Source organism: Erpetoichthys calabaricus, chromosome 2, assembly GCF_900747795.2.
Source record: "Erpetoichthys calabaricus chromosome 2, fErpCal1.3, whole genome shotgun sequence".
Taxonomy (NCBI): Eukaryota; Metazoa; Chordata; class Cladistia; order Polypteriformes; family Polypteridae; genus Erpetoichthys; species Erpetoichthys calabaricus.
The window spans coordinates 143,930,813-143,958,675 of NC_041395.2; the positions used below are offsets into that span (position 1 = coordinate 143,930,813).

Sequence of the window (27,863 nt, forward strand, 5' to 3'; positions counted from 1 at the left end):
CGTTAGGGACTTTCAAAACTCGACTTGATGTTTTGATGAAGTGGATAGGACTGGTGAGCTGTGTTGGGCTGAATGGCCTGTTCTCATCTAGAGTGTTCTAATGTTCTAATGTTCTAACTGAGCCATTTGTGTTTGGAATTAGCCCCATGGCTAGCAGGGACTGAAAGGCCCATTTACAGCATGAAAATGGGATAGGCATACAGTTTTCTGACCGTTTAGAAATGGTTCAGCTGCATAAGCAAACTTAAAGACATGAAACAAGATTTTTAAGTTTTAAACAGAACTTTTCTTAAACAAGAACTTTTCTTTTCTTTGCTATATCAAATTTTTCTCTACGTTTGTGTGAACTGTTTTACTTTGAATTTTTAGTAAAGTTTTTTAAAACGAAGATATTTTGTCTGTGGAATCATTTCAACTCATCAAGCTATTGCTGAATCTCATTTGTAAACTAGAGCTGCTGAACTTTGGTAATTTATGGTAAATGCAGCTACAGTGTTAGATTACAGCATTCATCATACATGATGGGCACCAACACAAAGGCGTAATTGTTAAAACAAATGCAACAGGTTGGTCTTTACTGTTGATATTATTAACATTAAGACTAAAACTCAGAGGAATGTTTATAACTGACCAATAAAGCAGGTTCTGTCAAACTAAAGTTACATGTATTCTCTATGCTCACATTTCATGGCCTTCAACAACAACAACATTTATTTATATAGCACGTTTTCATACAAATGATGTGGATCAAAGTGTTTTAGAAGATGAAGAAAGAAAAATATAAAAATAAGATTAGACAATACTAAGTAACAAAGAATAAAGTATAAAAATTTATATAAATATATATAAAATTGCAGAGGGCTGGAGGAAAAAAAAACAAAATCTGCATGGGTTCCAAGGCCATGAGACCACCCAGCCCCCTCTAGGCATTCTACCTAACATAAATGATCTCAAACAGTCCTCATGGTTTTCAGGCTTCACATGGAAAAATTAGATGATGATGGTCATGTGGACATCTGGCCTTCGATCCATCAGTGTAAGAACTGCGTGGTGCCTTGATCAGGAGGTGGTGGTGCAAATTGCCACCACAGAAATCCGGAAAAAGAACAGCAGAGTAAGTAGGGGTTAGTAGTTCAGTTTCCTCCAACATCCCAAAGTTGACTGTAATTTAGGCTGGATTGAGCAAGTGTTGGTATGTGTCTCAATTAATCCTCTGACTAGAGTTGGCATATGCCTTGATTTGAATGATTCCCTGGTAAGCTCTACCTTCCCATTACCCTGTAAAAGACAAAGCAGAATCATGGATAGTTGATTACCGTATATACTCACATTTAAGTTCTCCCACGGAAAAGTCGGGGCTTGATTTTACCATATAATTTCCGGTATTTTATAATGTTGGTCGTATAAGTCGAATGTGGAAAACTCACGCTATTGATACAAGAGATTATGATATGCTAAAGCCCAACTGAGAGAGTAACCACGGAGCACACTGCCTTTTTTTCTGTGTATTGTGCCTACATGACCACATGGTAATACCCAAACTATTCTGAAGCGATGTTTGCACTGTTTTGTGTTTTTTGTATCTCACACCCTCGTACACCTTTATCGTAAGAGCATCCCTCATCTATGATGGAGCGTTTGATCAGAAGAAGATATGAGGCTGGTTTTAAATTAAAAGTCGTTGAAGTGGCTAAAGAAATTGGTAACTGCGCTGCTGCAACAAAATTCAGTGTTTCTAGGAAACTGGTGCGAGATTGGAGGAAGCAAGAAGATGTAAAAAAAAATGTAAGTGTCATATTTTTGAACAGTTGTATAAGTCAGGGTCTGATTTATGATAGATTTTTCGGGTTTGAAGACCCAACTTATACACGAGTATATACAGTAGTTATATTAAATGTCACCTCCCTATATAGTGGGCTTTTAATCTTCAACCACATAAAATCCTTATCTATGGCTGTGGTGTAAATAATTTAGCCATCTTCACTTATCCATAAACACTACACAATCAAAGAAAACAAAGTAATCAAAACAAGTACTTTATTTATATGTTATAATGAACCCCTGAGCTATTTCACACTAAATGATTTAAAAAACAATAAAAGCATAAGAGCCCGTAAGATGCCATAAAGCCCCTAGCACACACATTGTACTCTCTAGGGAGTGGGAAAACCAGTGAAATCAACAGCCTTGCAACACTTCATCAAACTACAGATTTTATCAGGTTTTGACATACTGCATATGAGGGGATCAATGTCTATCTCTGCAGGTTTATGATACAATTAAAAAGTGTAAGCGAGAATAATGTTATTCTAAAACCCTTGGGCTATAATCTGTAATAACCACTAAGAAAAGTTATGCAGAGGAACGCTAAAAGTGCTTTGGCTTTCAAAACATAACGGCCTTTGCTGAAATTGTCAGCATTTTATGGTCACCATGTCTACAACTGTAGCTTAGGAGAGAGGGGAAGTCATACTGATTAATCAAAATGTGTTCACCATAAATATTTAACAGATGCACTGAATGATTTCACTTCTTCAGTCTCTAATCCACATTGAATTTCTGCACACACGCAGAAGTGATGAGACTTCCCAGTACGCCGCAGATGGGGAGTGCAGTTATACAGAAATTTCTTGGTCAATAGGGAAAGAAAAGGTGTAGAAAAGGTGAAATGGATGTTTGAAGCACAGGGGCTAAAAATGCATCTGTTCCCTCCAGAACTCTGCTTACCAAAAATAAAAGTGCAGTGGACTATGGAGAAGCTACAGAACCCATCATATTTCACTATCATTTATTCATGTTATCCTCTGCATATTAGTATGGCAATGGTTACTTTAAATAAAAGCTGAATGGTGGCATGACTAAGAGCATGACTGGGAGCAAAGGATGATTTTTGTATTCAAGGGTTATCAGAGTTAATTTTTCAAGAAACCTTTGAGCGGAGAGAGGGATACAAGAGTCACAATTAGAGACTCACATACAGTACTTAAAAAAGGGACATGTAAACTAGCTCCAGTATCCTAAATGTAGACAGGCAATAAAACTCATAAATTCTAGTAATGCAACATTATTTGATTGTTAATTAGGTTAATTAAACTCTTTAAATGTATCACTTTAAATACTGTTTATTGTTCCCAAATATTACAAATTCTGCTTCCTTTACAGTAATACAAAGAAGAACCACAAACATTTGCCAGATAAAATCTCAGTTTTTATCTGCCCAATAATGTCTAACTAAGACATAAGACATAGCCCTTTAATCTATTTCTGAGCTTTATTTATAAAATACTGAACATACGAAAGAAGCCTTTTGCCAGCAAACTTCACATGGAACTCTATTTTATTCAAAAGGCCAATAGAAAATCCAAAATACACATAGCAAAGGAAAATGGAAAGAAAAGCATACAATTGTCTCTAGGATTTATCTCATTTTTCCATGGCGTTTTCAGTGCCATTATATCATCTGTGAGGGAGGTCACAAGGGACCTACATTACCATCACTGAGCTTTTATCCTAAGGTTGCCCGCTCCCAATGGGATGCAGAATTTAAAAAAAACTGCTAACCAGAGTTCTTATCAATGTTCTTTAAAGTGATATATGCAGACAGTGGACTCTAACATTCTGCAGAAATGCATTATGCCAGACTAGATGATATAACCTTTCACCTCTTTATGATGTTTCTTTACTGGCTTCCAAAAAGCAATTTATGGCAGGTCAAGAGAAGTTCACCTGAGGAGCAAGTTTTATAATGGATGACAAAGACTTGTAGAGGTTTATTTGGAAGTGCTTTATGATATTTTGTCATTTTAATTGGAAAATGTAATCCATTAGCACATAACTTTGATGACCTCACCAATTAACAGAACCAGCAAGAAACTTTACATTACTTCATTACTTTTTTTTCCAAGTCTACAGTCTGCAGAAAGTTTTTTTTTGAGGGGAAATACTGCACTTGTACTTTTCTATACTTGAATAGAAGCTTTATTTTGTCACTATGGTCTGAAAATGCTTAGACAAAGAACTATTCATTAATTTATCCATCTATCCGGTTTCTGATCCTGCTTATTTCATTAGTGAATTTCAAGCAGCCTAATTCTGTTCCAGCAGCATTGGGGATAAGGGCAGAATTAACCCTGAATGAATATTATGGACTACTCTGAATTCTGCTCTTTCAAGCCTACTTCTACTCTGCTTCCTTAAAGCAGATGACCACTTCTTTTTGTCTCTCTGCTGAGTTGCCCTATTTTGATGGGACCATATGGCTTTGTGTGTGGCATGTCTGATATAACAGACACTTGTTTAGGTTTGGCTAAAGAGAGAGATATAGAGGCAAAAGTGTGTTCAGCAGAGCAAGGTATGGGGTGTTAGGTCTGTTGATTTAGCTATGGTATTCGTATGCTGAAATTATGCTAAAATTAAGTGCATGCTGTCTGTTGTCCTTCTCCAACAGACTCAGAGAATTTAACCTCCAACCTTCAAATAAGACGTAAAACAGAGGTTCTAACTCTCTGTGGTAATAAAAGATCCCTGTCCATCCTTCGAAAATTGTTGGGTGTATACTGATGTCCTGGCTAAACTGCCCAGCATGACCTTGTCCATATTGGCCCCCAAATAATCCCCTGTCTCTAATATGACCCTGCGCTCTGACCCCCAAAGGTCATGCGAAAAGACAATTTCCCTTTGGGGATTAACAAACTACATCAAAACAAAAAGTATATCAAAAAATCACTCACCCCTTCACCCTCTAATACCTAATGTGTGTAGAACACACAGGTGAAAAAAATGGCTGCTGTCATATCATTCTGGTGAATACTACACATGGGTGATCGTTAAAGTGGTTCCTCTACTATCTACATAAAGGGTTTTGAGTGTCTTGAAAAGCAAAATATTTAAATTTAACTACCACCTGTTTAGTCTTAAACACAGGAGACTGTGTGGGGGACCTAATCCAGGTCTTCAAAATTCTCAAAGACACTGATAAAGTAAATCCAGCAAAATTTTTAATAGTGAATTCCGTAATCGAGAACACCAGTGGAAATTAAGGGGAAGGACATTTAAGGCTGAAGTCAGGTAACACTTCTTTATTCAAAGAGTTGTCAGAATCTGAAGCAAACTACAGAGATATGTAGTTGAAGTTGAAGGAGAAACATTGAAAACCTTTAAGAAGGCATCTGGATAAGATATTTGGACAACTTAGCTAATAGCTTAATGAATGAGCTTGATGGACTGAATGGTCTGATCTCCTCTTAGATGTCTGTGTACCCCTAGATCTATATTAGGCCTTAACAGTGAGATATCACTCAATTGCATGAAACATAAAGTCTATCTTACAGGGCCAGGCTTTTGGCACCCACTGCCTACACATGCACATGTTCGATATATGGAAGAATACTGAAATAGATGAAGGAAAAAAGAAATTGGGAACACATACAATGACCACATCATATAGAGTGCTGAATGATAAGCTACTATATAAAAACTCTCTATATAAAAAGAGCACATTAGAATGTAAATGACTAAGTAACCTGAGTTATTTTTTCTTTATTTAAGGTGTTATCAAATAAAAAATTCTGCAGCTTTACTTACATTTCTGAATGATACTGCATTTTACCAAATATATAAATCATATAGGGATGAAGTCATATGAGATAGATAGATAGATAGATAGATAGATAGATAGATAGATAGATAGATAGATAGATAGATAGATAGATAGATAGATAGATAGATAGATAGATAGATAGATAGATAGATAGATAGATAGATAGATAGATACTTAATTTGCTCCAAGGGGAGAAATCTGCCTTTTTACAAAAGCTTGATAAATATATAAATACATAAATATTATAACAAAAAAATATACAAAAGAATTACATAAACAAAAAAAAAACTTTTGAATTGGCTAAGGACAGAAAAGAGCAGTCATCTGGCCAAAAAAGTCAACACTTTAACAGAAGGATCCGTTGCTGAACGAGATACAGAAGTGGCCAGAGGTCAGGTTGCATCCTTCCGGCCCATTAGACTGCAGCCTGACTTTATGGCCCTTTCAGGTAAGGCTTCCTGGGAGCTATCTAAGCAGTCTTGCTGTTTAAGGTCTAATGCTTGCTTAGGACTGAATTGGTCTCTGACGCCATCTGCGGGCATTGTGGCTTGATGGCACTAACACTTGGAGATACAGTGCCATACACCATCTAACCAATATGGACGAACTGACAGTCAATTAAAAGTAAGCAATATTTCATAAACTTTCTTAAACCACCTCTATTAATAAAGCAGTGCATTTTCCACTTCCAACATTACTGCTCATCCACCATCACAAACCTTAGAAAGCAACTTAAAGCTTTGAAAAGTCAAACAAAATTAGTGAGTGAAGTAAAAAAAATGTTTATGTGTATAACTCAATTAATAAATCAAGTGGTAAATGAAGCTTTTAACACAAAGCCTCTCCAAAGAAATGTCTTAAGAACCAGATGTTCATAAATGTCACTTTTTAATGTGAAGCACTGAGTAAAGTTCTAGGACTTTAAAGTTAACTTATCAACATTATTTTACTATCTATCTGGAATACAGACTTAATATTGATTGCTGGCCGCATCAGAATCAGTGTGGATTTAAAATGTGTGTGTGCGCGTGTGTGTGTGTGTGTGTATGTGCCCACACACCCATGGATTGACTAGCACACCATACATGATGCTGGTCTAGGCTGTACTGGACAGAGCTGGTAAAGTAAGTAGATGAATGGGAGGGTTAATGGGTGAATATAGTATGGCAGAGAGCAATGGTACTGAAATCTAACCTGGCTAATAATGTATGTGCTGGATTATCTGCATTTTTCAAGTAATATTTATTGCACCTAATATTAAACTAATATATGCAAAGAAGAATGCTAAATTAAAAGCACTGTATCCATAACACACCAATAAAACTGTAATTTCATGTTGAGTACTGTCACCAGAGAAACTGGAAAAGCAAAACAAGCTTCATTTTCTTCCAAATCAATAGTTGGATAAATAAATACATTTTTTTTGTTGTTTTCGTTTTTGTCCTGTCAACCCTTCATTAAGCATTAGTAATTATGAAAATGAAAATGATATGTTCCCCCTCAAAAAATAATTTGCTTTCATGTTCATTTTATTGTTCTAACATTGTGGCGACCTTTTATACATTTAAAACAAATTAAAAATAAATGTGACACTGCAGGAAGCTGAAAACAATACTTCTATAGTGATGACAGGTTGGATAAGACCCAAGACTGTGAAGGCCCTATTTATCCTAATTGTTTTAATATGTTCGCAAATGCAGATTACATCTGTCTCCCATTAAAGCAGAATTACTATTCAACTGGTTTACAGCGTCTGTGTAAACAACGGTATCAGTAAAGGTATGTAATTATAAAGAGGAGGAACTATAGCAAATTGTTTAAGAGAGCAAGATGCATGCATTTTTAATAGCTATACATTTTAAATCACCTAGTAGACTGCAAGAACTGCTCTTAATGCATTCCTGTTTTTTTCCTATTAAATTAAGCCTTGTAAAAAACAGAAACTTTTTTTTCTTTTTTATTCCTATTACTTTATACATACTGTATGAACACAGATATTGCAAGTAAATAGGAAAATGACATATAATGTAGCATAGACTTCTCAAACCTATTTAATCTTATTTAGGGCCGCAGAGCGTCACAGTCTATCTTGGCAGCACTGTGAACAAGGTAGAAAGCAGTTCTGGACAGAACTGTTTAATAATCTGACAATCACACTCACCTTTGCACAGTATATATTTAAACCTTCTGTATAAATTTGGAACTGGTATATAAAGACATAATATATATATTCAGAAAGTATTCTGACCCCTTCACTTTATGCAAATGTTATTGTGTTACAGATTTAATTTGAAATAAATAAATTTCCCATTTTTTCCTCATCAATCTACACTTAATAACAACAAAATGAAAACATGCTATCAGAAATGTTTTGTAAATTTATTTTAACCAAAAAACTGAAATATCTCATTCATATAAGCATCCATCCATCCATTTTCCAACCCGCTAAATATGAACACAGGGTCACGGGGGTCTGCTGGAGCCAATCCCAGCCAATACAGGGCGCGAGGCAGGAACCAATCCCGGGCAGGGCACCAACCCATTGCAGGACACACACACACACACACACCAAGCACACACTACGGCCAATTGAGAATCGCCAATGCACCTAACCTGCATGTCTTTGGATTGTGGGAGGAAACTGGAGCACCCGGAGGAAACCCACACAGACATGGGGAAAACATGCAAACTTCATGCAGGGAGAACCCATGGGAGATGGAGTCCTCCACAGCCTGGTTGGGGGCTCGGATGGCCGCTAGGGGGAGCTGCATGGAGTCAGCAGCCCGGCTGGACGAATCTTCAGCCCCACCCAGAAGTGCAATTAGGACAAGGTGGTCAAGCACCTGAAATGCTTCCGGGTGGGCTAAAAAAGGGTCAGCCACCACCACTCGGGAGCGAGAGTCGGGAGGAGGAGGACTAAACCTGAGGAGGAGTGGTGGTCAAAGAGAAAGGATTGTTGGTGGTGTTGTGATTGTGCTTTATGGACTGTGTATTGCCTGTGGGTCACAGGGAAGACGTGCACCCATGGGTGAAGAAAAATAAAGTCTTGGTGTATTTGGTACGTGCCTCTATGTCCATCTGTGTCGGGTCAGGCGCCTATATAGCGCCTCTGTTACAGCATTCAGACCTTAATTCAGTGCTTTTTATAATCCCCTTTGGCAGCAATTACTGATGTAAGTCTTCTTGGATAAGTTTTGCAGTTGGGGCAGTTTTGTCCCATTCTTTCTGGAAGATTCCCTCAAATTCTGTCAGACTGGATGGAAAGCATCTGTAAACTGACATCTTCAGGTCTCTCCACAGATGTCCAATCAATTCAATTTGACACAGGTAGACTCCAGTCCGGTGGCAGACATGGCTCAGGGATAATTAAAGCCAACAGGATAAACCTGACCACAATTTGGAATGCCACAAGAAAGGGTCTGAGTACTTATATTAATGCAAGAATTTACATTTTCAGTTGTTTTTTATTTTGATTCTTAATAAATCGGAAAACATTCTGAAAATGTTTTCACTTTGTAATTATGTGCTACTCAGTGTAGAGTGATATACAAAAATGGCAGATTGAACCCTTTCAAATTAAATCTACAACACAATAATGTGTGCATAAGGTCTGATATACTTTCTAAATCCATTATATGCAGTTCAGGATTTGATTTAAAAAAAACTGTCCAAAATGGGCATCACTTGGCCTGGATTACACAGAATGTCTAATGTAGTGCAACACACACACTCTTTATTCACAAACTAGGGGGCTCCGCCCCCTGCTCGCTTCGCTCGCCAACCCCTGCCGTTGGGACATGACAAAGAGTGAGATGTATGAATTAGATATAGAATAGTGTGCAGCTCTGGATGATGCGCATAGAAATAACAAATAGAGTGTTTGGCATATATTAATGTTTTATTGGAATATTTCTTTGTATATAACATTAGTAGTAAAGATGGTGTCTTGTCCTTGAATGAGTCTTCCTTGGCATGGATCATTTCTAATTTTAACTCTAACGTCAGATGAACGTCAAACACGTGAGAAGGCAACATTGCGTTGGAATGTAGGTGTGTTGTTTTTATCAGGACGTAAATGTAGAACAATATCTCTGTGAAATGGAGGCTCACCATCTTTACTTTGAAAGACAATTTCCACTTCATTAAAGACGGGCAGATTGTATCGTCTTGGATCTTGTTCTTTGTCCTTTATCAAGACCAAAGCAATTGTAGTTGCCGCTATACCTTCTGCATTTGCTTTTGTATTTGCCTCCTTTTCAACTTCATGTAGCATTTTTATAGACTTAGCTAATGGGTGATTGTTTATGACATGAGTGACGTTTCTCATTATAAGCTCTGTGCATTGTTTGTTTTCAGGAAGGTTCATGCGTTGATAGATTGCCTCATCTGGATCTAGGATGTAGATTTGTGCATATTTGCGTTGTTGATTTGTTTCAGGGTGCACTGTTCCAATGCGATGCAATATTTGTCCACATATGCGAAAGCAGTATGGGCCATTGCCTTTTGGTGGCCTGATATGTACTCCGGTAGATGCAAAAGCAAATGAACTATTGTAGGATCTAATGCAGTTCATAAAGTTTTTACTTTCAGGCACATCGTTAGTTAGAAGCTTCTTTAGATATTCAGGATATGAATGTAAAGGAGGCAGTCTACTCTGACCTTTTTGACAACAACGTGTAAATTCATTATTTGTATTGCCAGTTGTTTCTTCTGTGAAGTTAAGTGAATGACAATGATTGCAAATGACATTCATTAATCCCAAAGAATTTTCCTCAATAGTGGATTCCTTATTGAAGGCGTTTTCAGCCATTTGGCGTAAGCGTTTAACAGGTGTGTGGCGTTGATATCCGCGACGGGCATGTTTTACTTTTTGCGTTTGATTGCCTTTTTGTTGCATGTCCATTATTTGTGATGCGCAATTTTTTTCATTTTTTTTATTCACCTCCGCTTTGCGCAAAGTCCATTTCAGTCTACGCCGTGCATTGTTTGTATCGAGCCTTGTCCGTTTTTGTATGTCGGTCATTTGAGCTTGGTGCTTTTCGCGTCTTGCTTTTTTTTTTTCTGTCAGTTCATTTGCGTGTTGTTCACGTCTCCGTTCATTTATTCTGTCTCTTCGCTCCCTTTTTTGTATGTCTGATACGCGAGCTCTTTCGCTTTGAAATCGTGCTTCTTTCGATGCAGCACTTTGACACGCGCGCTGAATGCGTCTACGTGCATTGTGTCGGTCCATTTGGGCACGTTCTCGTTCCCTTTCCGAATCGTTTTGTACCCGTGACCGTGTATTCATAACTTGTTTCTTTCTCAGCATGCGAAATATGGATAAGTAATAAGGAGGATCGCACTCACTGTTAATATGTATCCTTTTCTGCAGTTGAACGGTTAATAGTGCTTTATTGAAAGGACATCCACCTATGCTGACACCTATGCCGACACCTATGCTGCCTAGTGTGAAGGTGTCGACGTTCACTTTAGAATATGTGGCTTTGGGTGTCACTTCTTATGGATGTGTGGGGGGGATTGTTGTTGCGCGAGCGTCTTCTTTCTTTTTGTGTTCCTGTGTCTTGTTTGAATCCCCCACTTTGTGTGTGTCCCGTCCCTTGCTTGTAGGGTCTGTGGGGTGGTTTTGTGTTCTTTTTTTTTTGTCTTCCATGGGCTTGTTGAATCCCCCTCTTGGTGTGTGTCCCGTCCCGTCCCGTGCCTGTAGGGTGGGGGTGGGGGGGGGGGTGTGTGGTCGTGCCTTGCTGTTGTGCGCTCGTATGTTCTTTTTTTTTGGTGTGTCTAGTTTCGTGTGCAATGTGTTTCGTGCTTTCCCCGCGTTTGACTACTTTTTTATTTGCCTTTTCCTTTTTTCGGTGCGTGCTCACTCCGCCTTTCTCCGACTCTCGCGGACTCTTTTTGCGCCTGCGCCTCTCGCGGCCCCTCATCCGCCTCTCTCGCCCTCTTTTGTCCGCCTTTCTCGGCTCCTCAGCCGATTCTCGCGGACTCTTTTTGCGCCTGCGCAGTACGTCTTTTTGCAGCTACGGCCCATGGCCGGATGTGCCTGCGTCCATCATCCGGTTTAGCATTCTCGGTTAGTAATATGGATCATCAATTCACTTTCTGAAGCAAATGAGATTTTTTTATGTGCATGTGATTCAACTTCATTCCATTTAAAAAGCGAATATACTAGTTTTTATTCTTATAATGGGTCTGAACTGGTGAAACTTAGAATATATTTATTCTAACATCAGGTCACATCCACCACAGGACTGGCGATGACAGAAGTGCTGAATCTTATCTTAGCCAAGCACTAGTCAAAAGTTGGTGACTTCCAAATCATATAAATATATTGCAAAATACTTTGCTTAGTACAATATAATAATACCAAAAATTCAGATTCAAACATGGGGATATGGCATAGTCCTACCACTTCTGTACACAGTAACATAATGTTTTCAAAAACCTAGCATTGTGAGCAGAACTAACTACTGATTTTAAAATACTTGAGATGAAAAATCTGATCAGTGTAACCACTACACCGGCTTGCAATTTGTTACCTAGCAAAATATTTATTTTTGGAGTATGTGCAATTTCCTTTGTGCCTGATACTGCTAGCCTGATTTTGGGTTGCTAGGACAGTGGATTTAAGTACAGCTCTGCTTTTTAAGTACTTGATCATTTTTCTCTCTCACACACACACACACTGACACACTCTGCATGGCTTCTAATTATGGCTTTGCTCTCTCTGAGAACATCTCTCTCCCATGTCCATGTTTGTGCTCAGAATGTTCACGCCAGTATTATGACTGCTATATAAACATACTTTAAATATCGTCACACATGTGAGCATGGGAGGGAGCTAGGGCGCTTGAATCAGGGAAATTCCCAAACCGGGGGATTCTGAATGCATTAACCCTTTCTAATCTTGTCCTGCAGACCATTCTCAGGAAATTCTGTCTGGCCCTGATGACGTCAATTCCGGTTCCAGGCCCAATGACATCAATTTCTCTGCCTCTCTTTAAATACCACCATTTTCTACCTGTGCATCAGCTCCGTTTTGAACTCCATAATACCAGTTGCTTTTCTGTGTTTCAACGACCTACAAATATATGGGGCGGCTACCCCAAACCTTTTTGTGGCTCCTTGGTGTCTTGTCATGACAATATGTGTACATAAAACTATATATTCATCAGATTTGAATTTTGACTCCAAATATATGAAAATGTGCTAGATTTGCATAACTTTCACCTATAATAAAATGTAAGCAGAAGCACTTTTGTTAATAATTAGAAGGTTGTCAGCAATTCAATCAGGTTCAATGCATTGTGAAGCAGGGCTTATCTAACAAAAGACTGCAAGGATAACAATAAGATTCACTCTTACAAAAAGTAAGTAAGAGTAACTAAGGTTAAAAATGACAAAGTAATATTTCTCATCTTCCAGAACTGCATATAGCATGACTGAATATATTTGTAGGTTACTAATACACAACTTATTGTGACTTTTTTGTTCTCTTTTCTTATATATAAACGACTACGTGTGTAAGTGTGTGTGTCTGTCTGGCCCGGAAGTGAGAGGTGGAGTCGGGCTAAGGGTTCCACCTCCGAGGATATGCAAGTGAGGCCAGCACGTTGGCAAAACGCAACATCCGAAGAAAGTCACTCGCTTATCCGCTATTACAGAAGCATGGCGAGCACATCAGCAAAACTGTATCCCATTTACTTTTCCTCCTGCCACTAATTCACAAGCGAGGCGAGCACGTTGGCAAAATGAAACTTCTGAAGAAAGAGAGTCGCTTAGCCACAAATACACAAGGAAGGCGAGCACGTCGGCAAAATGAAAGAGATGCCCATAGTATTTCCTTTCAATTACCTGACTTCTCTACATTTCAATTTTTTTTCTGACTATTTCAATAGTTTCTAGGACCCTGGGCTTTTTACAGCATGGTCTTACACAGCTGGTATTTAATATATATTTATTTTAACATATTATATAATTACCTAAATACAGAAATATATTTTTTTACAGAAATATTATTTTCTTTCATTTAATATTAACATTAAGCAGTGATCTGATATTTTCTATTTACTTTTGTATTCATAAAAAAACACACCTAAATAAACGTTTACTAGATGATAAAGTTGGATGTCTTTGGGTTTTCCTTCTTTATTCCCATTTTTGTCTTTATCACACTTTGTGAAAATAATTGCTTTCAGAGCCTATGGATTCTGATTTCAGACTGACTCTAAATTTCTCAGCATAGTGATACTTGATGTCTGTGGCTTTATTTTGTCACATCTCATGAGGTTTACTGGGAAGTTGGATGAATTACTTCATTCATATTAGACTGTGAAAGTACATGAATGAGCTTGTGGAGTTGAGTGTTATTCCTCTTGATTAAACACATTCATAAACACCAGCAATGTAAACTGACGGTACTGCCATTAAGAAACTGATTAGTGAAGTTCAACAGGCAAGAAGGTTTCATCATCTGGGTAATCTTTTTCAAAATTAAGTCTTAAAAGAAGGCTATCTAACAGGTACATCATAACAGGAGACATTACAACAGTTTTGAGTGGAATAGGCCATTCAGCCCAACAAAGCATATCCACCTAATTTCTGCATAACACGATTGAGCCGAGTTTTGAAAGTCCTCAAAGTCCCACTGTCTCTTACCTTGCTACTTGGAAAGTAAATGCGTAGAAAAACTTTCTAACATTTGTTCAAACATACACTGAATGAGTTCCACTCCCCCCCCCCCCCCCCCCAAGATCTTGTTGAACAACTCATTATAAAGTAACAACTGCGATCCACCATAGTAATTCTTCTCATAATTTTAAATTCTTCAATAATGACGCCTTTTAATATGTTTTCTTAGACTGAAAAAATTAAATTACTTCAATTATTCCTTGTCACTCATACCTTGCCGTTTAGGAATCAACCTAATCACTTATGTCTGGACCTTCTATAGAGCAGCTATGTCTTTTCTGTAGCTTGGAGACCAAAAGTGTATGTACTCTAGCTAAGACCTCAACAGTACGTTATCTTGTAACTAAAGAATAACCTCCCTTGGCTTGTACTGTGAATACCATGCTATATAACCTAATATCCTGTTAGCCTTCTTGATAACTTCTGTACACTGTCTTGATGTAAATTGTGATGAGTCCACTATAACTTCTACATCCTTCTCATGAGGTGTGCTTTCAATTTTCAGACCTCTTATGGTGTAATCATATCGAATATTTCTGCTTCAAATGTGTAATACCTTACATTTGCTTAAATTAAATAAAATCTGCTGCAAATTTGCCTAAGCCTGTATGCCATCCAAGACCCACTTTAATAGTTCAGCTGCTTCTACATGATCTGCCATTCCATTTCATTTGGTATCATCTGCAAACTTCACCCACTTGTTATTTATATTCCAATCCACATCATTTATTTATATTATAAGGAACAGCAGCCCCAACACTAACCTATAAGGAAACACCACCTTTAATATCACCTAATTCTGATAATGTTCCTCGTCATAACCCTTTGCTTCCTGTATTTGAGTCAATTTTGCACCAATCGATACAGATGAGAGGAAAAGGCATGTTTCAATTTGTGTACAGTTTTGCAAAACTGATGCTAAAATTTGTTTTGCAGGTGATTTTGAAACTGAAAAAAAAATAAACTCACTAAGGGTTTTTTTTTGGGTGACTAACAAGGATTACTGCTCCCTAAAGCCTCATTCACACTTCCATATTTACCTGTGTTCTTTTCTGCAGTTGCATAAAGCATGTAATCCATAACACACTGGCAAAATCAGTTCTGTTTTTGCCATTCATTCACATCACTGTGGTGGAGTGCAATATATTTTTTACATAATGTAGCATGCATTTATCTACTAAATGTCAGCCAGATGTGTGCAGAATTAATGCATAAAAGTGTTTCCAGAAAGTGTTACCTCTTTGTTTTTGCAAAGTGAAATGAGAAGTTTCATTGTGAATTCTGTTTCACACAAATTGTTTTGCTCATCACTATTTATCAATACACTATGCCTTGTACTCCCACTTCTTTTAGTTTGATGCTTAGCCTCTCATGTGCTACCTGATCAAAACCTTCAGAAAAATTGCAATAAATAATGTCATATGCACCACCCTGATCATATCCTTTTATTGCTTCCTCAAAAAACATAAATTGAACTAATTTGTGACTGTTCCTCTACTGTATTATTTGTAAGGTTACCCAGTTAATATTTGGGTAAAGTTCTCCATGACTATAATATCTCACCTTAAACCTGTTTTTTTATATTGTTAAAAAGATGAATGTTGACACTACTGTTTGCACGGGAGTAACTTTAGTACATGCTTTCTCATCAAATCCAGATATCCTCAATGAGTCCATTCAAATTGTTTTATATAAATAGCAACTTTCTCAACTTTTTGCTTTTGTCACTCTTTCCTAAAGAGTGCCTGCTGTGTGTTTTTGTTTGTGTTTATTAAACTTTCCCTTACAACTAATTGCCTTCCTGGACTGTTCCTAATTCTGAATCCATCTTTTCCTGTCTTCTTTTCGAGCTTGGCAGTACCGCCTACACGGCACAGAAAATGTATTCTACCTTATGGATGAATGCTGATCCCTTTACTCTCCTAAGGGTGCTAACACTCCGCAGTAGGAATGCTATATACTGCTTTATCTCATAACCCATTTTACATCTCATTGTACTAAGGAAACTTGGTTGCTTTTTAGATGTAAGATGCAATGTACCTTTATTGTCATTGTACAATACGATGGCATATTATTTGGAGCAAGCCTATAGATGCCTTAGATAAAAATATATAAGAGGAGACAATAAAGCACAGTTACTATAAACAGTTCCAAATAAACACAGAGTAAAGGAAAACATGCATAAATAGATAAATAATAAATGAAATCACAAATAAATGAAGTCACAGTGAAGATTACAGTCAAAGTAATGCTCATGAATTCCACATGGGTCATGTATAAGTGTGTGATTATATGTGGTTGATGCAGATGTTCAGTTCGGTCAGTGGTGGTTTCTGTTATATGAAGGGGCAGTGATCACTGTGTATTTAATAGGCTGACTGCTTTGGGGTAAAAGCTGTTCTTCAGCCTGGTAGTGCAGGCATGCAGGACTCTGAGGCGCCTGTCAGAGGGCAAAGGAGTAAAAATGCTATAGCCGGGATGGGTTGGATCTTTACAAATGTTCTTTGCTTTTCTGCTGGAGTGGGTACTATTAGCCACTAGGATGCTGGTTATTTACTCCATATTCTGCAGGTTTCCACTGCTGCTTGATCACCCCACACACACACTGAAAAGCTTGAACACAAGATCAAAAATAAAGTTTTGAAGTGCAAACATTTTATTTTATTTAACTCCCACACAAAAGTAACACGTAACACACAGCACTTTTTGGAAAACAAACCTAGAGGGAGGTATGAAGATAGGGTTTTTAAAAGTTAAAGGCATAAGGATTATTCTGTTGTCTTCTAAATTTAAATTTGACCAAAATGAATTAATATTTTTGTTTATTTTGTGCCACACAGGGGGCCACCCAGCTATACAAATCTTAATGTAAACTATTATTACAAACAGATAAACAGCCAATAAATACAAATAATTTACAAACTGATTAAAAAGAATAAACTGATTACTATACTATACTTTTATTATAAAATTACTATATACACTAATTTAACTATTTTAGTGAGATTTCTTTATAAGTTTATAAGTAAATGGAATGCAACCTGTCTTCACAGCATTTCATAGGCAAAGAACAGCCAAGCAAAATGACACCTTTTATTGGCTAACTAAAAAGATTACAATATGCAAGCTTTCGAGGCAACTCAGGCCCCTTCTTCAGGCAAGATGGGGCCTGAGTTGCCTCGAAAGCTTGCATATAGTAATCTTTTTAGTTAGCCAATAAAAGGTGTCATTTTGCTTGGCTTTTCTGTACATTCATAATGGCTAACATGGTACAACACTCTAGTACTATAGACAAAGAACAAATAATTAAAGGGAAGGTGCTGACTATTTGCAATTTTCTGTTATTCATATTTTGTTCCTGCTTAATTAATGGTAGTTTTACAAAGTGCTTTTTTAATGCTAAGTCATTAAGCAACAAAGCCCTTTATTCAACTGTACCCTCATGGTTTAAGTAAAAAAAAATCCAGCACTGAGAAAGAAACTACAGAGAAACTGGTGACAGATACATTGCTGAAAAGGCCTAAAGATGGTTCATGAGATGGGATTGTACCTTCAGATCTGACTCTTCAATCAACAGCAACTCTGCTCTACTGAGCCTCATTAACCAGTGCAACATCTCCATGTTCAGTTGTTATGGTTTGTTTCCATCATGCAGTTTTCAGTCTTTCTAAAAGAAAGACTAACAGCCAAACAGTCATTCAACACCAAAAACCAATGTCTGTTTCAAACTTACAGTGTGTCTTTATAAACATCAGATTGTAATATGCATACTTTTAAAATGTCAGTCATAACCCATAAACTTATGCTGTACACACACACACACACATGCTCGCGCACACACTCACACAAGATATGTAGTGTGTGAAAATATATTCAAATATATATTACTGCTCGGGCGGCACGGTGGCGCAGTGGTAGCGCTGCTGCCTCGCAATTAGGAGACCCAGGTTCACTTCCCAGGTCTTCCCTGCATTTAGTTTGCATGTTCTCCCCGTGTCTGTGTGGATTTCTTCCGGGCGCTCCGGTTTCCTCCCACAGTCCAAAGACATGCAGGTTAGGTCGATTGGCGATTCTAAATTGGCCCTAGTGTGTGCTTGGTGTGTGGGTGTGTGTGTGTGTCCTGTGGTGGGCTGGCGCCCTGCCTGGGACTGGTTCCCTGCCTTGCTCCCTTTGTTGGCTGAGATTGGCTCCAGCAGACCCCTGTGACCCTGTGTTTGGATTCAGCGGGATGGAAAATGGATGGATGGATCAAGGGGTCAGATAATTCAAAAACCCCAGGATCAATTATTTTTAATTTTCTCCAAGGCTATCTGCAACATCCTAGCACAAAGCAAGGAAAACTTAGTCTCTATTTGGCATTCACTCAAAATACTGTATACAGCAGAATAATTTAACAACAGCAAATGAGAGTAAAAATTAAAAAAACTAAACTTAAAAACTGTTTTCTTTATGGAAGAATTTTTAATAAAACTTGAAAAATCAAGTCATCTATAACACACTAGTACCGAGACAGAAACAAAGGGATAAGCAAAATGAAAAATAAAATATATCAATTGGATAAGTAAGTATGGAGAATAACTTAATAAATGAATTAAAAATAAGATCTTGGCAATGAATTGTGCTGTACTGTGCACTATAATATATTATTTTAAGAAAACGACATACATCAGTTACTTCAGTCAAAATTAAAAAATGCATTTACTGTATACTGTATATTCTGTACCTAATCTTATTATTGCTTAATAAAAGACAATAAAAACTTTTAATGAATTTATAATACATACACACATATATATATATATATATATATATATATATATTATACACTTATCTATACTTATAATACATACACACATACATATATATACATATATATATATATATATATATATATATATATATATATATATATATATATATATATATATTATATATATATACATACATATTTATATATATACACTTATCTATTCTATATTTATAAAATCCTAAGCCTAAAAATGCAGCAATTTTGTGTAACGATTTTATGTCACTTTTTTATGTCATGTTTTTTGTCACGCTTTAAATCAGGGTTATTTAAAACCTACATATATATGTTTGGTATCATTCTTTTCAGAATTTATCGAACTTTATGTGATGTTGTTAGATTTTCAGATTCTTATTTCGTTTTTAAATTATAAGCTAAAAAATATCAAGAACTCACGTCCCGTGAGACGAGACTTTGTGCCAAAAGATTTAACCATACCTGGGGCCGGAAATAAAAGACAAAGAGTAGGACAGCTGCTGTACAGGCTTTTAAATGTTTGAAGTGCCACGCAAGATGCAGATCATGCGGCAAGGCAGCAGCAGCAAGCCAGCAGCTGATCAAGCAAAGAGGAGGTAAAAAAAAACTCTATTTGTTTCCCATTGTATCACCATTTAACAGGGGGTTTCGTCTCCTTGGGGTGCATTTAGCCCTCCTCTTCACAACGTGAATGGGAGAGACGTGAGCAGGGGGGAACCCGAAAGTATATATATATATATATATATATATATATATATATATATATATATATACAGTGGTGTGAAAAACTATTTGCCCCCTTCCTGATTTCTTATTCTTTTGCATGTTTGTCACACAAAATGTTTCTGATCATCAAACACATTTAACCATTAGTCACATATAACACAAGTAAACACAAAATGCAGTTTGTAAATGGTGGTTTTTATTATTTAGGGAGAAAAAAAAATCCAAATCTACATGGCCCTGTGTGAAAAAGTAATTGCCCCCTGAACCTAATAACTGGTTGGGCCACCCTTAGCAGCAATAACTGCAATCAAGCGTTTGCAATAACTTGCAATGAGTCTTTTACAGTGCTCTGGAGGAATTTTGGCCCACTCATCTTTGCAAAATTGTTGTAATTCAGCTTTATTTGAGGGTTTTCTAGCATGAACCGCCTTTTTAAGGTCATGCCATAGCATCTCAATTGGATTCAGGTCAGGACTTTGACTAGGCCACTCCAAAGTCTTCATTTTGTTCTTCTTCAGCCATTCAGAGGTGGATTTGCTGGTGTGTTTTGGGTCATTGTCCTGTTGCAGCACCCAAGATCGCTTCAGCTTGAGTTGACGAACAGATGGCCGGACATTCTCCTTCAGGATTTTTTGGTAGACAGTAGAATTCATGGTTCCATCTATCACAGCAAGCCTTCCAGGTCCTGAAGCAGCAAAACAACCCCAGACCATCACACTACCACCACCATATTTTACTGTTGGTATGATGTTCTTTTTCTGAAATGCTGTGTTCCTTTTACGCCAGATGTAACGGGACATTTGCCTTCCAAAAAGTTCAACTTTTGACTCATCAGTCCACAAGGTATTTTCCCAAAAGTCTTGGCAATCATTGAGATGTTTCTTAGCAAAATTGAGATGAGCCCTAATGTTCTTTTTGCTTAACAGTGGTTTGCGTCTTGGAAATCTGCCATGCAGGCCGTTTTTGCCCAGTCTCTTTCTTATGGTGGAGTCGTGAACACTGACCTTAATTGAGGCAAGTGAGGCCTGCAGTTCCTTAGACGTTGTCCTGGGGTCTTTTGTGACCTCTCGGATGAGTCGTCTCTGCGCTCTTGGGGTAATTTTGGTCGGCCGGCCACTCCTGGGAAGGTTCACCATTGTTCCATGTTTTTGCCATTTGTGGATAATGGCTCTCACTGTGGTTCGCTGGAGTCCCAAAGCTTTAGAAATGGCTTTATAACCTTTACCAGACTGATAGATCTCAATTACTTCTGTTCTCATTTGTTCCTGAATTTCTTTGGATCTTGGCATGATGTCTAGCTTTTGAGGTGCTTTTGGTCTACTTCTCTGTGTCAGGCAGCTCCTATTTAAGTGATTTCTTGATTGAAACAGGTGTGGCAGTAATCAGGCCTGGGGGTGGCTACGGAAATTGAACTCAGGTGTGATACACCACAGTTAGGTTATTTTTTAACAAGGGGGCAATTACTTTTTCACACAGGGCCATGTAGGTTTGGATTTTTTTTCTCCGTAAATAATAAACACCATCATTTAAAAACTGCGTTTTGTGTTTACTTGTGTTATATTTGACTAATGGTTAAATGTGTTTGATGATCAGAAACATTTTGTGTGACAAACATGCAAAAGAATAAGAAATCAGGAAGGGGGCAAATAGTTTTTCACACCACTGTATATATATATATATATATAAATAGTGTCCTGCAGGTGGCGCACCAAACCAGACACAGACAGATAACAGGCACAAGTTCAGCACACAGCACACATTTAATTCCCAGGGGAAACACTTTCCAATTGTTACCCTCAGCAGCACAGTACTCTATCTATCTATCTATCTATCTATCTATCTATCTATCTATCTATCTATCTATCTATCTATCTATCTATCTATCTATCTATCTATCTATCTCTTGTGATGTGTGAGTCTCAGACTTGCACAGGTGAGAAGGAGGTGAGTCCAGTTTTCCAAAAAGAATCAGCTTTATTGTTGTGAAGACATTGAGCTGTCACTCAAACACATGCAGCATGCAAGCAGTGATGATGACATCATCCTGCATTCACTCCCTTCTCAGATCACAACAACAGATAGCATTCCTGCACAAGAGAGGAAACAGAAAGTGAGTGCAAGGCCAGGTCAAGTGGACAGTTTTAAATGTTCTCCACAACAAGCATCGGGCAACAGATGTGTTACACAGTGAGCTTGCGAACTTGCAGCTGCACTAGCAAAGGACAAAGTTTCAGCACACAGGGTAGTTGGGGTCTCAAAAATGTCACTATATAGTGGCCACCAGGGGGTGCATCGGCTTCCCCAACCCGACAAAAACAGGCACCAAGCACAAGTCCAGCAACACACGTTTTTTTTTTACCAGTCTTAAGCTGATGTCACATTACGTGACTTCTAATTTTTGGGTATATCAGACTTGTCAACCTCAGCTGCTGATCTTATCACTGGCCCATGTTAATTTAAACAACTGAAAATTGCTGGGCATGTCTAATTTACCAACTTGAGTCCTGACCTTCCAGTATAGTCATGCTTGCCCTCTGTGACAGCCAATAACAAGCTGCTTATCTGAACCGGTGCTGTACTAAGGGTTAATAGTTATGACTTTTTCCATTCTGTAGTGGTACATAAAACATGACACATCAGACAGACAAGCTTCTTTTCTGTTTGTGAGGTACAAAACACCTTATAGGACTATATATGAGTAGTACTTCCGGATGACCAGTCAATGATTGTCAGTTCGCATGCACCAAGAGTCCACCCATACAAGTAAAAAAAAAAAAACAGACCTGATTGATTTTATCAGAGCGAGTTGCAGAATAGTTGGAGTGAGTCGTGGGGCATTCCACATTACATGATCGGATTCACAGAAGCATGCCACCAACTGCCATCAACTCACTAAGTTTATGTAAATAAAGGCTACAGCTGAAGCTTATTGGAGAAGTCATGTCATTTGACATAGCCTTTATTTTCCAAAAAAGTCCCAGTGAACACTAATATACTTGTTACATCTATCACTATCCTTTTGTATGCCAATCAAATAAAACATTTTGTTTACTTGTACAACCATACTTCAATAGCTTAGTGCGCTCTATGGAAAAAGCTCATTAGTGCAGGTAGTAGTCACATGGGGCCAGGTCTGGAGAAGAAGGTGGGTACACTGTGGACATTTCCGATTTCATTTATTCTGCACTTTCATGGAAGGACCATCCTGTTTGGCAAAGGCTGACTACACAAACCCACTCAAACTCCAATAATTGCAGAAATAGTGCACAATGACGTCTAACAGGCATGTTTCCATAATGCTGTGAGCCTCATTGGTTGATGGCAGTGATGTCACCAATCTTGGGATGTTGATAAAAACATTAAATGCCTTGCCATATGATATGTGTATATATATATATATATATATATATATATAAACGCACACACACACACAATAAAAAGAACATATATGTTAATTTTCTTTAGCTTGATTGCCTGTTATACCACCATACTGTATATTGCAGTAATACATATTTATAACTTTTAAAAAGTAAATAATCTACAAAGTAACCATGAATTCACTTTCTTCTTAAAGTTCTTAATTTGCTCATAGTTTCTATGGTATCTTATAACACCAGATTACATAATTATGTGCATAGTTTAATTACTTCATCCATTATTAAACTTGTTTAATTACTCCCCTTGCTCAGATTCATTGAAGTATTTTATAATAATTTGTTGCAAATTCTGACATTAAACCTCACAATGATGTTTACAAAAAGTGAACATAAAACAAATGGAAGAATAGGACTATGGAGGAGCACTACAATTTAAAACATTATTTGAGTACAGTTAGTTGAAGAAAGCGCATTGCTTGTGCCAACGTCCTATTCTTCCCATACAAAACGTACACAATCCTTAATTTGCAACATATAAAAACTGTATTTAAACAACCTCACAAACCATCTGGCACACTGTAGCTTTAACAGGTTCTCACAGAGCTTACAGTTGTTTGTGATATTGTTATAATCTTAATAATTATAAATATTTAATGTCTCCCTGATCCTGCCCTACTGAGTAGTATTACTTCAGATTCTCTATGAGTACTGTACTGTGATGCTCCCCATGTGAGACCTGAACGTATTAATGGAGTGCGCATGTCGGTAACCAAACCTCTATGGCTCTGGTGGTTTGTGCACCTGTTGCTACTCCGCAGTCATGCCAACCTGACACCTGTTCAAGCAAATACACCTCAGTATGAGTAAGAAAACGATTCAATTCTCTAGTATTGTGCAGTGCTTAAAATATAACTTTGCAGGTGCACTGACCTTATATAAAAACACTTAGCACAGAAAGCCATAATAAAAAAGAAGGAAGTGTTAAGATAAATAAAATCACATAATGCTCTAGCTCTCAGAAACTGCCATTCATTGGAGTATTTCAAGCCTGGCAGTGAAGTCATGGTCAGGCAGCTGCACATACAAAGCACATAAGGTAAAAAAAAAAATAACATAACAACAACAAACACAAAAAACTTGAAACCAGACAGTTTTATTTACCGTGCTGAGGCAGGTTTGCAGAAATTGTCAGCTGCTCTTCCATTGTTAATCCCTGATGTGAAAGGAGCAGGTAATCAAAGAGCCCTTCTGCACACTACTATCTCCTTTACAGTGGGAGTGTAATACTATAGCTGCTTTCTCAGGTGTATAATTAGCATGTGTGGCTTCCTGACTCACCATAACTTATCTAACCTGTTTCGTGACTTGCTGACATCACTTCCTTGTCTGACTTTCAGTTAGTTTGATACTAAAACTAATGATGACAGCATTTATGAAACTGTAATATTTGATACGGTGCTTCTACTCCAAACACTGACTTTTCTTAATGTCCCAGAGGTTTTATGTTGAGAAAACACTTGCCATTTCTTCTCCCATCTGGTCTTGCTTTCCTAAAGAGAATACAATTAAATAATATTGGCAATCCTGTGTCTCAAAAGTAACTTACAAAGCAACCTGCCTCACAGAGCCATTCTCAAATGACACTAAGTTCAAGGTGCTCTCTCATGCACCTTCCCGATGGGGGCAGATCTGAACAAACAGCCTTCTTTGTTCGTTTAGGTTTGTACACAGGCAGAAAAACTCAAAATGGAATACAACAGTCCAGGATTATTTTCTTCTGCTCTTAATTGGAGTTTAATTCTTCTTTAATGCTTATTCTTTTGCTGTAGATAGGTTTCCTAAAACGCATTATAACTTTGCACTGTGTCTTTCCATGTAAAAAAAACTTTCCTAATAAAGTTTTGCATATAGTGTGCAAGCAGTTTTGTTTTCAGTTTCAGCAATGGGGGTTAAAATTATGTGGTCAAGGGATGGAACTTAATGATCTGATTCATTGTCTCCAAATCTGTTTGGGGAAAAAAACAAAGCTTTCATTCTGAAGGGTCATGGAAAATGAAAGTTTTTCATTTTGCAAGCACACTAACACATACACACTCCTTCTTAAATAGAAACTAATTTACAACTTTATGTCACAATTACTAATGACTAAATTATATTGTTCATGCATTTTTATTCACCAGATTACCTGGTAATGTTTATATCTTATTAAATAGGCTGCTTTTTAGCACCCTTTGCTAAATCCTGCCTGTTCATTTTAAGATTGACTTCTTACTTTGGTCTACAAAGCATATTATGCCTGACTTTACAGAAAGACAATTTAAAAACAGGAATACTGTGTAATGCTCACTTGTGCCTCTTCATCACAAGGTGCCTTGTTTAGAATATAATGAAACATGACAAAGCAGAAGAAACAGAATACTATAATATATGGAAAATATATTATATTTTATCTGCTGATATTTCCTTGATGATTGCTTCATTTAATCTCATTGAACAAACAACCTCAAGGTTTGTAGTCCAAAGCCTTAACCACTACACCACACTGTCTGTTGCACTTAATAAATATTTCCAGCATTTTATGTTTTTCTCTGAATACTTGATCTTGTTATCAGAGCAGAGTGCTTAACCTATAGTATACATATATATATAAACATATAGTCAAGCACAAGAGTGTGGGACGTAATTTACAGGTGTCGGGCTAACTACTATTATGGGGTGGATTTGAATGTGACACTGTGACTAACCCGTTTACATTTGCCTTAAGAATGGAGGAGAACATTCTGGAAGACTGATAAATTCACTTTTGCCAAAGACAGCAACTACCCCGCCTCTTCAGCTTCCACTAAACCATAAATACCACCACCTACAGGAAGACGTCATCATTTGAAATGAGACCTTCATTAGAAATGTTAATTGCGAGCTCATTAATCTTTGTCACCGTGACGTGCACAATAACTCACCATATTTTTTTATATTTTCATAGTTCCTAAACAATGGAGATTAAATGGAATACCTGCTGATGCCCATCTCTTCTTTTGTTTCTCTGTACATTTTTAAAATATATAATACCAAGTTGACTCACTCACTTCCCATTCAGTTAAAATGCTGAAATTTGGCAGGACTGTACGTCTAAGTAAGTTGGTATCAGCTAAGAAAGGACATTTCCATATATCAATATTTAGGGGTAAAAAAGCCTACTACAATAGTAAAACTTAATATCCCAAAATCTCAAAACTGAAAAAGGAAAATCTGCTTATTGATATGTGTCACTGTTATTGCTATAATGAGTGGACTATTCTAAGGCACCAGGTTCTTTTATCACCTCAGTGCTGTCAGCATGCAGAGAATGATCATGCAGAGAAAGTGGTTTCTCGGTGTATGCAAATGATGGCAGATACTTAAAAAGTTTTTTCAAAATTTACTGGTGAAGCCAATGCATGATGGAACAGAGTGAAGTACAAATTTTTCTTTAGCTGATGGAGATGCTGTTCTTCAGTAATTGATTTTTTTGTTGGTAGACACATATTCAAGCCCACATACAATGAGGCAGTACTAATTCTGGGCTTTGATGCCAATACACAGTCAACATTTTGATGAGCTTTTGTTTTGAATTAATCAACTTGAAGTCACTTTTACCCATTAATGGTATTGATGTACATCCTATAATATGGAAATCTGCTGCAATCTCTTCCACACCAACACCAAACTCAGCCCCCAAATCACTGTGCCTTTGGTTCCCTCTCCACTGTAGATGTTCATGAAATTTTTATTTCTCCTGGTCTATTCTATACAATGCTTAAAGCATTCAATTCACTGCATGGGCCATGTAAATGTGTAGCCTGTAAACATCATTGGTGTTTGTAATAAGTTAAAGTAAAATGTGATTAGTGTTAGAACTTTATTGCCTAGCTATGGCTTTCATGGTAAAGCCATATTAATACAATTTTTTAAAAATGATAATAATACTGTAGTACTACACATGTTTTTCCCCATGTACATACAAGTGGTGGAAAACTTGAAAACAAATGAGTGAGCAAAGTAAATAATCACATCTGAAGCTGATTTTAGTTCAGTTCGCTTGCTACAGCTTTATGTAGTGCACGTTACAAAGTTAGGATTTGTGATTTTCTCAAATTTTTATTTCACTTTCCAACACTTTCCTTTTATAAGTTAATCTGATGTTTATTTCAGACCTTGTTGGTTCCAGTTTTTTGTTTCTCATGTTTCTGAGATAAACTCTTGTTCCCATACACTGTGCCTGTTTTAGTTTGGGTAACACTTTGATCTAAACCCTCCAAAACTGTGTATCGGTACAAGATTACAGATCAAACCATAACATTCCAATTTGATTGAAGCTACCATTTTTACAGGGTGTTTTACAGAATTTAATTATATTTATAAACAAAATTCCCATTGCTCAACCTATTACCTGCTCAAATGTAAAAGAATACAGTTTCTTGTAAAACTGTGTTTTGCAGTGTCCATCAACAAAAGCCAAGTCACCAGGAAAAGCACAAACTGATTTCAGGCAAAAATGTACTTATGTTCAATTGTATGTAGCATTTTCAAAATTAAGGATGTCCATTCAACAAATTAATATTAGCACCAGGTTAAAAAAAATATAAAAACTACAAATATTGTGTAAGGAAAAGTACTGTTAGTTACATATTACTGCTGGTATATACGATTA

General features: G+C 37.2%; 1 protein-coding gene across 2 annotated transcripts in view; it reads right to left on the bottom strand.

Moving 5' to 3' along the window:
* Window positions 1–27,863, bottom strand: part of LOC114646412 (inactive N-acetylated-alpha-linked acidic dipeptidase-like protein 2) — a 1,943,185-nt gene that overhangs the window by 1,551,530 nt on the left and 363,792 nt on the right. Inside the window, exon 1 of one of the 2 annotated variants that reach the window (XM_051923950.1) lies at window positions 24,335–24,482. The exons of the other annotated variant lie outside the window; for it this stretch is intronic. The gene's annotated coding sequence lies outside the window, so the exon portion shown is untranslated. Of the gene's footprint in view, window positions 1–24,334; window positions 24,483–27,863 lie in introns of those variants that run through there. 2 annotated transcript variants of the gene reach the window in all.